General features: G+C 42.1%; 1 long non-coding RNA gene and 1 pseudogene across 1 annotated transcript; both read left to right on the forward strand.

Annotated features, from left to right (window-relative positions):
- The first annotated feature begins 1,662 nt into the window (after positions 1 to 1,662).
- On the forward strand, positions 1,663 to 3,106 carry LOC139817870 (uncharacterized; annotated as a pseudogene).
- Positions 3,107 to 6,643: 3,537 nt separating this feature from the next.
- Positions 6,644 to 13,148, forward strand: LOC139817871 (uncharacterized). Its single transcript, XR_011733318.1, has 2 exons — positions 6,644 to 7,413; positions 12,976 to 13,148. It is a non-coding gene; the product is annotated as an uncharacterized lncRNA (long non-coding RNA).
- Positions 13,149 to 15,103: the final 1,955 nt, after the last annotated feature.

Raw genomic sequence — 15,103 nt, forward strand, 5'->3', positions numbered from 1 at the left:
ATTATACATTTTATATTGTGGCGGTCCACGCCACCAATAATACATATCCCTGCGCGATGTCTGCAATACCGGCAGTTCGCAGCAACGCCGCTAGGCGTCGCATTGCCGGGGCAGCTTCGCGAGTTCTAATTTCTGCACCGACGAGTACAAAGGGGGACCCCCTACGGGCTCGAGCAGATCTTCCCAGGCGCTAGTCGCCAAGCCAGCAATAGTGCTAGACGCTAAGCTGACACACGGCGCGAGTCGCCCGGTTGCAGCGCTAGACGCTCACCGAAAATCCTACAGCGCGAGTCGCCCGGTTTACAGCGCTAGTCGCTGACCGAAATCTCACGGCGCGAGTCGCTCGGCTACAGCGCAAGACGCTTGCCGAAATCTCCAAGGCCCGGACACATAAAAATACGTAAGCATAAGACGTAAGAAGTAAGCCGTAAGCAGAAGCGCAAGGCACAGAGAAAACTTAAGGCCATACATGAGCAGTAAGACATAAAGCAGTGAACACACAGTGTTGAAAAAGGCAGCCATATTAAAACGTAGGACTTAAAACATAACGTAGAAAAATTCCACAAGGATGAAATTTTTACGTTTTACGTTTTACGTTTTACGTCTACCAATCAATAGCGACTGAAAATTTGTTATGTTCTACGTAGCTTTCAAGGGGATCAGAGGTTATTTTTAAGAAACATTGAAAATAAGATATCGGGTAAAAATTTGTGCCCTCGTGCCACAGTACTGTACGTATAGTGGTTATTTGGCGGCTTTGGCGCTCACGGAACTTGGTAAGCATATCCCTTTTACGTTTAGAAATGTATTGCAAATTTTTATTCTATCACATAAATTTATGTAATACATTATTGCACCGACAGATAAACTGCAGAAGAGCAGCGTCTATCGTATTTCAAGAAAACGTTGGCAGACAACTTTCTATATGGTACGGATATACTGACTATCTTTGCCTATTTTGAAGTTGGCATAAGGAATCATACATATCTCAAAATCAGATATAGAATTCAACAAAAATTCTGTTAGCGTACAAATCGCGCAATATAGAAGAATACAAAAAGCCCTTGATGACAGATCACCAAGTGTCAAAGAAGGTCGTACAGGTTAGGACACTTCTTTCAGCTCCTTGCCAGGTAAGTTTTGACAGTAATACCAATGAACGTTTGCAATATCGAATATTATAATCAATTCTATCATTAGAAATTTTTTGCAGTTGCTTTTTAATCTGACGGTAGCTAATTTACATTATACTATAGATGTAGTGCTGCCGACTTTATAGGATTATATGTTGAATTCTACTCATGTAAATGTTAGACACAGTGCAGTATTAGCTACTGTGTAAATTCTCGAAGCCGTATACAATCACTGTAACGATACAAATTAGACATTATCGGTAAGAAAATGTAAAATTTTTATGCAGAGATCAATTTCTATTTTTCTTTAATGTGTAACAATCTAATCTCTAACATCCATTTTTATTCAGGAGCCACGGGTGTGTAGCTGATATACAGGATATACTATAAACTGTCAGAAGTAGAAAAATCGCCATGTGATGTGAGTTGTTAGCTTAATTTATAATTTAGAATAATGGATAATTTGTATGTATAAGATTTTATGTTCTTTTTTGTAGGCAATGGATAATGATGAAGAAATATTCATACATGCATTACTAATTCTAATGCTTGGTATATACATTGTAAAGAAACGAATATCTTTTCGTTGGGTCAATCGACAATATTGGGTACGACCAATCAATGTGAGACGCCCTGATCAAGGAGACTTTAATCACTTACTGCAAGAGATGAAAAATGATCCATTTATGTTTTTTCGCTACACAAGAATGTCTTTATGCATCTTTAATCAACTGCTGGAAATGATGACACCATTTTTGGTAAAGAAAAGTCATCGGGCATTGATACCCGAACAACGCCTTGCTTTAACTCTAAGGTATGTATTTATTTCAGTGATAATATGTTATGTAAAGGAAGTATTAAATTAACCAATTAAATTTTTTTGTATTTTTGTTATATCAGATTCCTTGCTACAGGAGATCAAGTTCTATCAATCGCTTTAGCATATCGCATTGGGGAGTCGACGGCACGTAAAGTAATAAAGGAGACTTGTGCTGCAATTATAAGAGTATTAGCGCCCTTATATTTGCCATCTCCTACAGAAGAAGATTGGATCAAAGTATGTGAAGGATTTTGGACAACTTGGAACCTACCAAACTGTTGTGGTGCAGTTGACGGGAAGCACGTATAAATACAAGCTCCGCCAAATTCTGGGAGCTTGTACTTCAACTACAAAAAAACTTTCAGTATAATATTAATGGCGGCATGTGATCACAATTATAAATTTACAGTAGTAGATGTTGGAGCATATGGCAGCAACAGTGATGGCGGAGTTTTGTCAAGATTGGAGTTTGGCAAAGCTCTACACAATGGTAATCTGAATTTACCAAAAGGTGAAGCCAATTTGCCTGGAAGTAGAACAAGGACGCCATGTTTCTTTGTTGGAGATGAGGCATTTCAACTAACACAAAATATGATGAGGCCATATCCAGGTCGCAATTTAAATGTAAAAAAGAAAATCTTTAATTATAGATTATCACGAGCTAGGAGGGTTATAGAGAATACATTCGGGATTCTTGTCTCACGCTGGAGAATTTTAAGAAAATCTATTACTTTACATCCTGAAAATGTCGACAAGATCATATTAGCAACGATATGTCTCCACAATTTTTTAAAAACTGTGAACGATTTGAAGCCAGCAGAACACAGAATTTATTGTCCTCCCAATTTCGTCGATACTGAGCAAGAGGATGGCACTATTATTAGTGGAGGTTGGAGAAGTGAATGTTCTACAAGTAACGTAGTAGAAATTGAACGTATTAGAGCAACCAATGCTCGTCGTTCAACCACACTGGCATACAAGCAACGAGATGAAATAGCAGATTATTTGCTAACTCCTGAGGGTGAAGTTTCATGGCAATACGAGTACATTAATAGAGGTTTCAACAGTCCAGATTTCCATTGAGCCAAGAAGTTACTTTTATTCGCATTTGTTAAAAGATTAATTACTTTTATTTGCAATTTTTTATTGTATACATTTTTATGACGTTTATTTTGCATTTATAGTTAATTACAACACGTTTGTTGGTACTTATTAAAAAGAAGAAATCAAAATACAGTGATTTGCTCAAGAGTGACAATAATATGTGTACTCTAGAAATAGAGTTAAATATCAGCTAATATAAGATCGGTCTCCGTCATTTATTAATAAATAAATAAGGTTATTAAAATGCATTTGATTACTTTTATTTGTATTTGTTGTATACATTCCTGCCAGTACAAAAACTACAAAGTAAAATAATTTTTTGTGTTGGAGCGTTTGGCAGCAACACAGAACGAAAACAACATTTTCTGCTGAATAAAATGTTATTACAAAAAATATACAGGCATGTATTTTTCAGGTAAAAATGAACTAAAAGATTAATTGTACGAGTAATATAAGAGTAATATAAGAATAATATAAGATTATTTTTAAAAAATATTTTATAATATCAGAAGAACAAAAGTAACACAGTAAGATCTTACATTATTATAAAATAAGAAACAAAGTTATGCGGCTATATCCTAACCTAATGGTTTCCATAAGATTTCTATAATCGCTTGCTTTCGTCTCGATTTTTCGGATTCAGACATTCTTTCCAATTCCGTTGCTACTAACAAAGCAAAACTTTTATCAGGTGTTAAATCATTAAGATTCCAACCCCTTTGCTGAGATGGTTCTGCATTAGTCACACGCTTTTGAAGACTATCGCTCAGAGCTGCAAGTGAATGCTCTAAGTATGTGTTACTTTTGTTCTTTATTCTTGAGCGATCCATTTTTATATTGAAGGGTAGCGTTTGTGGTGCAGGAGATGGTGTAGAATCTCTTGATATTGATGTTGCGCCACTCGTGCCAGAAAAATTAAGTGACTCACACTGAGATGATGATGAAAGCAGTGATCTGCGATCAGTTTCTGTTAATTCTTTAGTTTGTTGTATATTACTTTCCTAAATATTTAGATGGAGAGGAATACAATTACTAAGGTGAAAGTACCAATACCCGGACACCTAAGGGTAGGTAAATGTACCAATGCCTGGACACGTACCTATGTGGATACCTTTAAAAAATATAAATTTATGGAAATAAACGTTTGGATACTATAGCTAAAGTAAATATATAACTAAAGTTTCAAACTACAAAAAAATATTTTTATCTTTGATTTTAATTTGCGTTATACTTATAAATAATAATTAAAAGTGTCCAAATATAGATACGTGTCCAGGTATTGGTACTTCTACCTTAAATTCTGTCTCTAATTGCATGAATATATCGTCAGGCTAACAATGGTAGTACATTCTCAAGATTAGTGTTTGATACCTTTAAAGCCTGAGATGGACTTGAGGACAATGAATGCGGAAAAGAGTCGTTTGGGTTTGTACTTAAAACTGTTTGAGGCAATGAAATGTTGCTCCTGCTTATGTTGATCCTATCAGGAAGAGAAGATGTACTTGATGCATCCATTAATTGCTTCTTGGCAGCAGACACGTTCGTATATGATCTACAAAACATTAATTAATACAGTGTAATATAAGTAAACTATGTATTATATATATTATTTACCATATAGTCTATATTAATCAAACTTACTTTCTTCGTTTTATATGGCTTTCCAAAAACAAGAGATTGTGGTATGTTAGCCGTTTTGTCGGCTAAAAGGGATCGGGCTCCGTTCGCGATATGAAGGATGAAGGAAGGCGTTATATTGAACCACTTTAATAAATTGAGTTGCCTTACACGAGTGTCCTTATTACAAGTTCCACTTCGCGTTTCGTTTATAGATAACTCGCAGGTGACTCGACGCGACAGCTTGATGGTTTCAGACCGACTGCCTGATTGTTCGATTCGGCGGTCTTACATCGGTTTCCGGTTGCTACCTCGGGATCGCCCGCGGTAGCATTAACCTCTATGGTCAGCGCTCGGCGCTGACCTTCGCGTCAGCGATATTGGTCCTCGTGGATGGACCTTGCTCTCTACGTTTCGTCGCTGGGGTCGAGTTTCTTTAACGCTTGGCAACTCGGTTGCCAAGGGCGTTGTGCGCTCACAACACCCTTCCTCCCGCGGAAAAAGAAAAACGCAGTTTTTCGTTTATTTATGCGTCTTCTTTTTCCCTGAGAGGTTACAATCTGATTTTCTTATGTGCTATTTTTACATGATTGTTTTTTTTTTTCTTTTGTTACAAAGTTTTAATGGCTCCTTCTTTTTTTTATTACATAAATGATTACGGCTATGATACTTATTACTATTACAATTGTGACCGTGGAGCCTATGGAATATATAATATTTTTATTCGTGATTATGCTGGGTTGGTTATTTTCCATCTCCTTTTGGATTTCTTCTAAACTTAAACTTATTTTCATTAATTCTGTTGGATCTTTGATTATTGGTTCCAGTTTTATTTCTTTATCAGATTTTATTTTATTATTTACCGTTATACTTTTTTCTATGATGTCTGTTATATTAAACTCTGGTAAATACATTTTTACATATTTATTGTAAACTCGATTTGTTGTCTCTAAATATATATCTGGTGTAGTTAGTTTACAACTGTCGCGTAATGTTATTTTTCCGGTTTTCTCTATTTTTATTTTAATTTCCGGCAATTCGTTACATTGAATTACTATGTCAATTGTCTTTGGGGTGGAAAATAACCATGTCTGAGGCTCGGATACTGCAATCCAGAATGTTACATTTGATATAATGTGACGTTGCTTACGATTTTCTATATGTGTAGACGTTTTTACAAAGAGCTGTATTTCGGTCGGTGCATTCGCCGTTATAAAATAGACAGGGAGGTTCTGAGCGCAGGTGAACTTAGTATTTTCTTGTGTACATTTATTTAAATCGTTTTCCTTTAATATTACATAGTTGTGATTTTCTCGATTTATCCCTAATAGGGTGTGAGAGGGTTCTAGGAAGGTGAAAACGTTGTGGCTATTGTGTACTGGTACAGGTGTGATCTTTATTATTTCATACATTGGATACGCTATTAATGGGAACGCTAGGATAGTGTATATGTTCGAATTATCATAATACGCGTTTACATCTAGATATTTTTGGATAGAGTTCCAGTTTTCGGCTTGTATTTTAAATGGGAAGTTTAATCTTCTATCTATATGTGAGGTCGCTTCTCTTAGTTCTACGATTATTTTTTCGGTTGGGAGTACACGCGTTAATAAAATATTGTGTTTTGCGTAAGTCAAGTAATCCGTAATGTCATTTATGTCTGTCGTGAGGTCATTTAAAATAGCGGTTAATACTAGTAGTTGTTCGTCTATTCCCTCTCGGTATATGAGCTGTTCCTCTAGTTTTCTCGTAACGTTAGCCATTAAATTTTCATTATATGAAAGTGTTTGTTCTAGTTTTTCCATATGACCTATGGTAGCATTAATGATTTTTAATTGATTTTTTGCTGCGTGCTGCAACGTTTGTTGTTGATTATTTAGTAATTGTATTTGTTCGTTTATTATTTTCGCGTCTTCAGCGTCCATAGTGCCAAATAATGTTTTACTTATTTGACCTACAGCGTCGATCAGGCCTCGTTTAATTACTGGTGATCGGTAAATGGTTCGTAGTTGCTCTAGGTTGCGTGTCGTTTTACTATTCTCTCGTTTAATGGTCTGGAGAGTGATTTGGCATGTGTTTTTGACGCTTCTGATGGCATGGTTGCAGATTTCTTCGATGCGCGCTAAATTTCCTGGAATTGTTGATATCTTATGTTTAAGGCGGTTACGTCTATGCGTATTGCCATTTTCCATGTTGCCTTCGTTTGCTGTAGTTGTCCGATTTTCTCATAATATATGCCGGGTTCGGCAGTGAACGCTGTCATCTCGTACGGTGGCTGCTCCGATATCGTTTCCTTTGCGAGGTGTAGGATGATAGCTAGCCTGTAATATGAATATGTTCCTGGAGGTGTTCTATTTATCTTTTATTTTATGCTGACTTTATCTGTCAGCAAGTGTCATTTCTTTTTTACGTAGCGCGTTTTTGCGTTAGTCTACTGCTATTCTTCGTGCAGTATCTAACGCTCCTATATTGTGAAGTTAAATTATAAGTGCTAAAATGAGGTGCTTCAGGTGCAATCGTTTCTTCGCACCGTCCACGTGCGATGCCTGTTTACGCACATATTGGTTGCGTGTGGCTCAGGCTCCCCGCGCCACTGAGGAGCCAGCGTCGCCAGATTCGCCGCCTCCGACTTACGAGGAGGCGGTTCAGGGGTACATGCTGATCTTTCCTTTACGGATAACCCTAGACGTGGCCACCGGGCGGAGGGAGGTCTCCCTCGTGCGGCGGAATAATTCTTAGGTAAGTACTGTTAACTTTCGTTTCTCTCTTTTTTTTTTTTTTTTGCTTATCCTGCTTTTGCTTTGCCGTGTGTGCTTTTATTCTTCGACTAGCGCTTTCAATCGGTTCGCGTGAACACGTAGCATCTTTCGCTTGATTTTAATTGTGTAGTTTACGTCGTTATGCTTTTCTAAGATAACATATGGTCCTACCCATTGCGAGTCGAGCTTCTTTGAGCGTCCTCGTCGTATTGTTTCATCGTAAAGTAGCACTTTATCGCCTACTTTAAAAGTTGCTTTATTGATCTTTTTATCGAAATGTAATTTCGATTTTGCTTTTTCATCTTTCGTATTTTCCCTCGCGACTTGATTCGTTGCGCGGATCCGTTCGCGTAGTTCTTTTGCGTAATCATCATACGAATATGTTAGTTTCGGCGGTTTTGTTAGGGCCGTTGGTAGGTCAGGTCGGTGCCCGTAAATTAATTCGAATGGCGTGAAACCGGTAGTAGAGTGTGGCGTAGTGTTATACGTAAACATCGCGTAAGGGAGCCATTCGTCCCAATCAGTTTGATCTTCGTTAATATAATGCCTCAAGTATTCGGCTAGAGTACGGTGCGATCTTTCCAGTGCCCCGTTACTCTCAGGGTGATACGCCGTTGTTTGTATCTTCTCAATTTTCAATAGTTTGCACGTGTTCTTGAATATTTCGCTTGTAAAGTTCGTGCCCTGATCTGTGAGAATCTTTTCTGGAATTCCGTGTTCTAACACGATTTTTGTTACGAATACTTTGGCGATGGTCCTGGCTTCTTGATTTTCGATCGGTATCGCCTTACTAAATTTCGTTAAATTATCCTGAAACGTCAGAATATATTTGTTTCCTTGATTTGTGACCGTAAGCGGACCGACGATGTCGAGGGCGCATTTTTCAAACGGTCGTTCCGGCGTGTCTGTGATTACCATTGGCATCTTCGTTTTTCTACTTAGCTTGTTTTTTTGGCAGTGTTCGCATCTGCCTATGTAATTTTCGACATCCCTCGTTATACCTTTCCAATCGTGTTGTAGTCGGATTCGGTCTAACGTTCGTACGACTCCTTGGTGCCCTCCGATAGGCGAGTCGTGATACTCATATAATATCTGTTTCTTTTCCTCCTCCGAGTATTCTCGAGGTGTATCTTCTTCTTCTTGCTGTGTCACATGCACAGCTGACGCTTCTGTTATCGGGTTTCTACTCAATGCGTCGGCGTTCAGATTACTCTTGCCGGACTTGTGTATGATTTCATAATCGTACTCTTCTAATTTAAGCCTCCATCTAATTAGTCTTGAACCGGGGTCGGTGACATTGAACAGCCAGATCAATGGCTTATGATCAGTTATTATTTTAAATCTGACGCCATTAAGATAGGGTCGAAAATGCTTGACTGCCCATACGATGGCTAGCAGTTCTTTTTCCGTTGTGTTGTAATTCTGTTCCGCTTTACATAGTACTCGGCTGGCGTACGCTATCGGTCGGTCTTGGCCGACTACTCCCTGTGAGAGGATAGCTCCTATTGCGAAATCTGACGCGTCTGTCGTCACTATAAATTCTTTATTGAAGTCGGGATAATTTAACACCGGCGCGGTTGTTAATTTTTCCTTTAATAATTCAAACGCGTTCTGTTGCTCTACTGACCAAGTGAACTTTTCTCCTTTTCTGGTGAGCTTGGTCAATGGCTTAGCTATCTTCGAAAAATTTTTTATGAATTTTCGATAGTACCCGGCTAGGCCTATAAATGACTGTATATCTTTCACTCTTTTAGGGGTCGGAAATTCTTTGACGGCTATTAATTTCGACGGATCCGGCGAGATCCCTTTTTCAGAAATCACGTGACCCAGATATACGACTTCTTTGCGTAGAAATGCACATTTGCTCGGTTTCAACTTTAAGTTGTATTTTCGAAGTCTGATTAGCACCGCGATTATTCGTTTGATATGTTCCATTAGTGTCGCTCCGTATATGACGATGTCGTCGATATAGGCGAAACATCTCAGCCCTAGTAGTCCGGCCAGCACCGCGTACATTAGTCGCTGGAATGCTGCCGGTGCGTTTTTCAAACCGAATGGCATGCGATTGAATTCAAAGTGCCCATCCGGGGTGGAGAAAGCTGTTTTACTTTTATGTTTTTTGTGCATAGGAATTTGGTGATACCCCGAGGCCAAATCTAGCACGGTGAAATATTTCGCGTTACCTAACTGGTCTACTATATCAGTTATGTTCGGCATGGGGAAAGATTCTCCCAAGGTGAGATCGTTTAGTTTTCGAAAGTCGATAACCACGCGAAATTGCACTTTTCCGGATGCGTCTGGTTTTTTAAGAACGACTATTATCGGCGCGTTCCAGTTACTCGTGCTTGGGCTGATTATGCCATCCTCGAGCATCTTTTCTATTTGTTTTTTCACCTCGGCCTTATGCTTCTCGGGTAACCGATAAGGTCTCACATTCACGGGCGCGCTACCCGGCCGAGTATTTATCTCGTGCTCTATTGCGGTAGTCGCGCTTAAATGGTCGCCGTCTATGTAGAATACGTCAAAGTAATCATCACATATTTGTTCTACGGCTGCTCGCTCTTCTGCATTTAAATGGTCGAGCTGTACTTGCTCGCGTACTTTCTTTTGTCGTTCGGCGACGGTCTCGCGCTCGTCGCTCGCGCGTAATGAGAGAACGTCCGCGGTGTCGGGCGGCGGCAAGTCTTCTAGGGTTACATACGGAGTGATTATCTCCACCGGCTTGTCCGTCACATTCAACACGCTAATCGGACACTTAAATTCGACGGGCTGCACTAGGCAATGCCCGATAAAAACTCCTGGGGCGGGTTCGCCGCTTCTCACTATGCTGACACGATTATGATCAGTGACGGCTTCCACGATTGTTTCACTGTGAGGCGGAAGTCTTACCTTGCGGAAAGGTCGTAGCTTAAAAGAAGTCGAGCCGATTGTTAATCGTTTTTTCGAGTTTGAGATATCCGCTTTGTGCTTGGTGAGGAAATCGTTTCCTAAGATGCCTTGATATTCGATTGGAAAGTCATCTTTCACCACATACATCGTATGGCGAATCTTTTTATCTCTGAGGTTCACAGTGGCGTTTATTTTCCCAATCGTATGAATTTGGTGTCCGGTTACGCCTACTAACGCTAACCGTTCTTCCTTTACCATTGTTTTTCCTTTTAAATTTCCTACTTTTATTAACGTGAGGGTTGCGCCTGAGTCTAGTAACAGGTCCATTTCCCCCTTCTCTGCCTCCTGCACGGGCAGTGTCACTAAGTCTAGCGGTCCTTCCTCATGCTTCTTACTTATCTGTGCAACTCGATAAGTCTCGGCGGCGCGCGCTTTGCTTCTCTTGGGCTTCTCATCCTCCTCGCTGCTGCTGCGGGAGGATGCCTCTTCGCTAGATTCCTGCGTCTTTGTCTTTCTGACAGTACTCACGGGCGTTTTCTTAACTGCTTCCGTTTTCGTTCGGCGCGGTCGCTCGGCTTTCGGTCGTCCGTTTAACGACCAGCACTCGTCGCGCTTGTGCCCTGCCTTCTTGCAATACGAGCACTCTATCGTGTTAATGCTAGACTTCTCGGCTTTCGGCAATGCATATCTGTTTGCGTGACGGCTCGTACGGCAATCTCGCGCGTAATGACCGTTTTTTCCGCACTTGTGGCATTCTACCGTTTTCCCTGCGGTTCGCGCATTTATCGCGGGATATTTATTCTTTGCCGTTGCCGGTGCGTTCCGCGGGGAGGGGCCTTTAACTCTCTCCTCCGCGCTGGCGCCTGTTATCGCTTCTTGCAGGCTCTGGTATCGCTGCGCTCTCACTAACAATTTTATGTCATCATGTAATCCAATTTGAAAATTATGCAGCGCTTGAATTTTGATATTATCTAGTATGGCCTTTTGCTGTTCTTGCGTATGACCTTTGCCCTCTTCCATTGCTTCGTAAAGCTCGCGGGCTAATTTCTCACGCGCCTACCGAAGTCTTGCGCGCTCTCGCCTGGCTTTTGCGTTAACGAATTAAATTCGAGCTGCAGATGCGTCATGCAGCGTTTCCCTAGATATTCTGACTCGAGCTCGCGCTTCAATTGGTCAAAATCGCGTATGTCGCGTGTATCGAAGTCCGTCATTGCCTTCCCTTTAAATTTCGTGCACAGAATAGCTTCGAGTAGCATCGACTCGTAGGTCGGCTGGATATTCTTCATTGCATACGTGCTCGCGTTTACGAATTCACGGACACGTTCGCGCGACTCATTGCTCGTGCCTCTTTAAGGCTGAGGTACCCGTTAACTAGACCCGGTTGATTCCGGACGTCGCTATGCGTTCGTCCATATGTGACATCTAAAGGGCCCTGACTACGTACGCGGCGGTCTCGCGTGTCGGGATCAAGTGATAGCCGCTCCTGTCGACTATAAGATTCGCGCGTGGCGGATTCCATCCTGCCTACGCGGCCCTGTAACTCGCGAAAAGCGCGAAGAAGTTCGGCCGATCGGTCGAATTCCGCAGCCTCGACGCGGTCCATGCGTTCTTGCATGTCGCGCATTAAATTTACTAAATCGGTTATCACTGCGTCCGGGGCTCTCAGTTCTCGTTGCGTCGGCTCCGGGACTCGATTTTGCTCGTGTGTCGCCGGTCGCCTGACGAGTGGCCTATTTTGCGCCATTTCGGCGTCGCCTTGTTCGGTCACCCTGGCTGGGTCCGTATTTTCCTCGCGGTTCTCTCGGGTAGGAGTCGCGTTTCCTGTATGACTCATCCCGGCCTCCGCGGAATTCTCGTCGGGAACGAATATACTGCTGTCGTACGACGTGAGAGAAAATTCGCCTCGTTGTGACGCGCGGCTTGGCGCGTCGTCGGAGACGTCTGTGAGTGAGTCTGTCTGGTCGTTATCGCGATTTGCGTGTTCGCCTACTACACTCGCGTCTACCTCGTCGAACGGAAATTCGCGTTCTACAATGACGTTCGGAGATAGCACGGGCGCTTCTCCTTCGGCAAAACGTGACTCTAAATTCAAGCGGACTTGGTCTAGTCCGTCGGCGGGCCGGTCTGACCCTTCGCTTTCGGCGGGCCGGTTTAACCCTTCGCTTTCGGCGGGCCGGTTTAACCCTTCGCCTGCGGATCGCGTCGCGCGCACGGGATTCTCGAGGTTACGCGCGGCGCGTTGCGCGGACTTGCTATGTATAAATGATGCTTGCGGGACGGGCGGCTGTCGGTTCGGGTCGTCCGACATTTACTTAACGCTCGCGGTTACATAAATTTTCGCACTTACAATATTGCCGCGAATCGCATGTTGCTGCTTGGCTGCTTCGCCTTGCTCCGCCTGATCGGTCCGTCGGGCCGCTTCGCTGCTTGGCTGCGTCCCTGCGTGATCGCTGCGTCCCTGCCGCGCTGCTACGCTGCTTCGCTGTGTCTCTGCGTCGCTCGGAGTCGGTGATTCCGTGCGGTAGGTCGTGGCCGTCTCAGGTGTCACTTCTGCACTCGCGGCTGCTACCGTCTTTTCGCTCGGGTCTCGGCTGGCTTTTCCTCTCCGGGATATGTTGCCACCGATTGTTAATCGAACTCGTTCTTGTTTCAGATGCGTGGTTCTTCGGCAGTCCGGTCCTTCCTGGCGAATCGATGGAGCAGATCCCACCGCTGCCACCAATTTGTTAGCCGTTTTGTCGGCTAAAAGGGATCGGGCTCCGTTCGCGATATGAAGGATGAAGGAAGGCGTTATATTGAACCACTTTAATAAATTGAGTTGCCTTACACGAGTGTCCTTATTACAAGTTCCACTTCGCGTTTCGTTTATAGATAACTCGCAGGTGACTCGACGCGACAGCTTGATGGTTTCAGACCGACTGCCTGATTGTTCGATTCGGCGGTCTTACATCGGTTTCCGGTTGCTACCTCGGGATCGCCCGCGGTAGCATTAACCTCTATGGTCAGCGCTCGGCGCTGACCTTCGCGTCAGCGATATTGGTCCTCGTGGATGGACCTTGCTCTCTACGTTTCGTCGCTGGGGTCGAGTTTCTTTAACGCTTGGCAACTCGGTTGCCAAGGGCGTTGTGCGCTCACAACAGGTATAATGGGAATGCAGGTCGATGAGTGGCACCACTACCACTTCGTGTCTCCAATTCGCGAAGTTGTTTCTCCTTCGAAAATCGTTCACGTAAGCGTAGCCATCGATTTTGACAAGTTGAAACTATAAGGAAGTCATTATTGTTACATACACATATTAATATTATCTTGTTTATATAGAACATTAAAAAATTAATATTTTAATCTTACCTGACATATCCAAAATTTTTGAAATTTTAATCCATGAATTTTCTTTCATGTTTGTGTCTTTGTATTCCTTCAAAGATGAATTGTACAAATGCGGATAACTTCTTACCGCATCTATCAACAATTCATCAGTTCCTTTTTCAAGGCTTTCCCCTTCGACTTCGACGACTTCATGTATATCGTCTTCGAATTCTTCATTATATGAACCACTACAATATTCATGTTCGTTATGTTCCATTTTGGTCTTGACAGCCGCGGTCCAATGCGGATAAGCTGCCGTCAGATTAAACAGCAACTGCAATAAATTGCTAATGATAGAATTGATTATAATATTCGATATTGCCGTTCATTGGTATTACTGTCAAAACTTACCTGGCAAGGAGCTGAAAGAAGTGTCCTAACCTGTACGACCTTCTTTGACACTTCAGACGCTGTTCTTCTGCAGTTTATCTGTCAGTGCAATAATGTATTACATAAATTCATGTGATAGAATAAAAATTTGCAATACATTTTTTAACGTAAAAGGGATATGCTTACCAAGTTCCGTGAGCGCCAAAGCCGCCAAATAACCACTATACGTACAGTACTGTGGCACGAGGGCACAAATTTTTACCCGATATCTCCGCCAAATAACCACTATGCTACAGTACTGTGGCACGAGGGCACAAATTACCCGATATCTTAATATTTTCAATGTTTCAATAACCTCTGATCCCTTTGAAAGCTGCGTATAGAATATAACGAGTTTTCTAGTCGCTCTTGATTGGTAGACGTAAAACGTAAAACATAAGAATTTATCCTTGTGGAATTTTTCGTCGTAAGTTCTACGTTTTAATATGGCTGCCTAATTCTCAACTGTGATTGGTCAATTTGTTTACTGCTTACGTCTTACTGCTTATGTATTTTTATGTGCCATGGCCTTCACGGCACGAGTCGCCCGGCTACAGCGCAAGACGCTTGCCGATCCTTACGGCGCTTGGCCGCCTGGCACAGGCGCGAGACGCCAGCCAACCTATGGCGCTTGGGCGCCCAGCCCTTTGTTTCAGGTCACATACGGACTGCTACACACGACCAACTTACGCGTGACCACCCGATCCTGGCATCCCTCGTTGCGGTACAGATTATGGCAGAGACAGAATACAAGTCAAATTAGCCAGAAACACTTACACGCAAACACTTGTAAATAGTCTGTAAATATAACGTTCTAAACATATATTGGAAAGTGTCGCCTACATTTCTAGCCTCCTTTGCGATTCACAAACCTTGGGCCAACTCCTACTCACGCACCAGTAGCAGACTAAGTTAGATATAAGGTAGAATACCGCTCCGGATAAAAGTAGTAGCGCCCATATATATAATACTGACAATAATAATGATAAAATAAAAATGTTTTAAATAGGCGTTATATGTGCCTTTCTCCTTTCGGTTATTTGATT

The sequence above is a fragment of the Temnothorax longispinosus genome, chromosome 8 (genome assembly GCF_030848805.1).
Source record: "Temnothorax longispinosus isolate EJ_2023e chromosome 8, Tlon_JGU_v1, whole genome shotgun sequence".
In the NCBI taxonomy this organism is placed as follows: domain Eukaryota; kingdom Metazoa; phylum Arthropoda; class Insecta; order Hymenoptera; family Formicidae; genus Temnothorax; species Temnothorax longispinosus.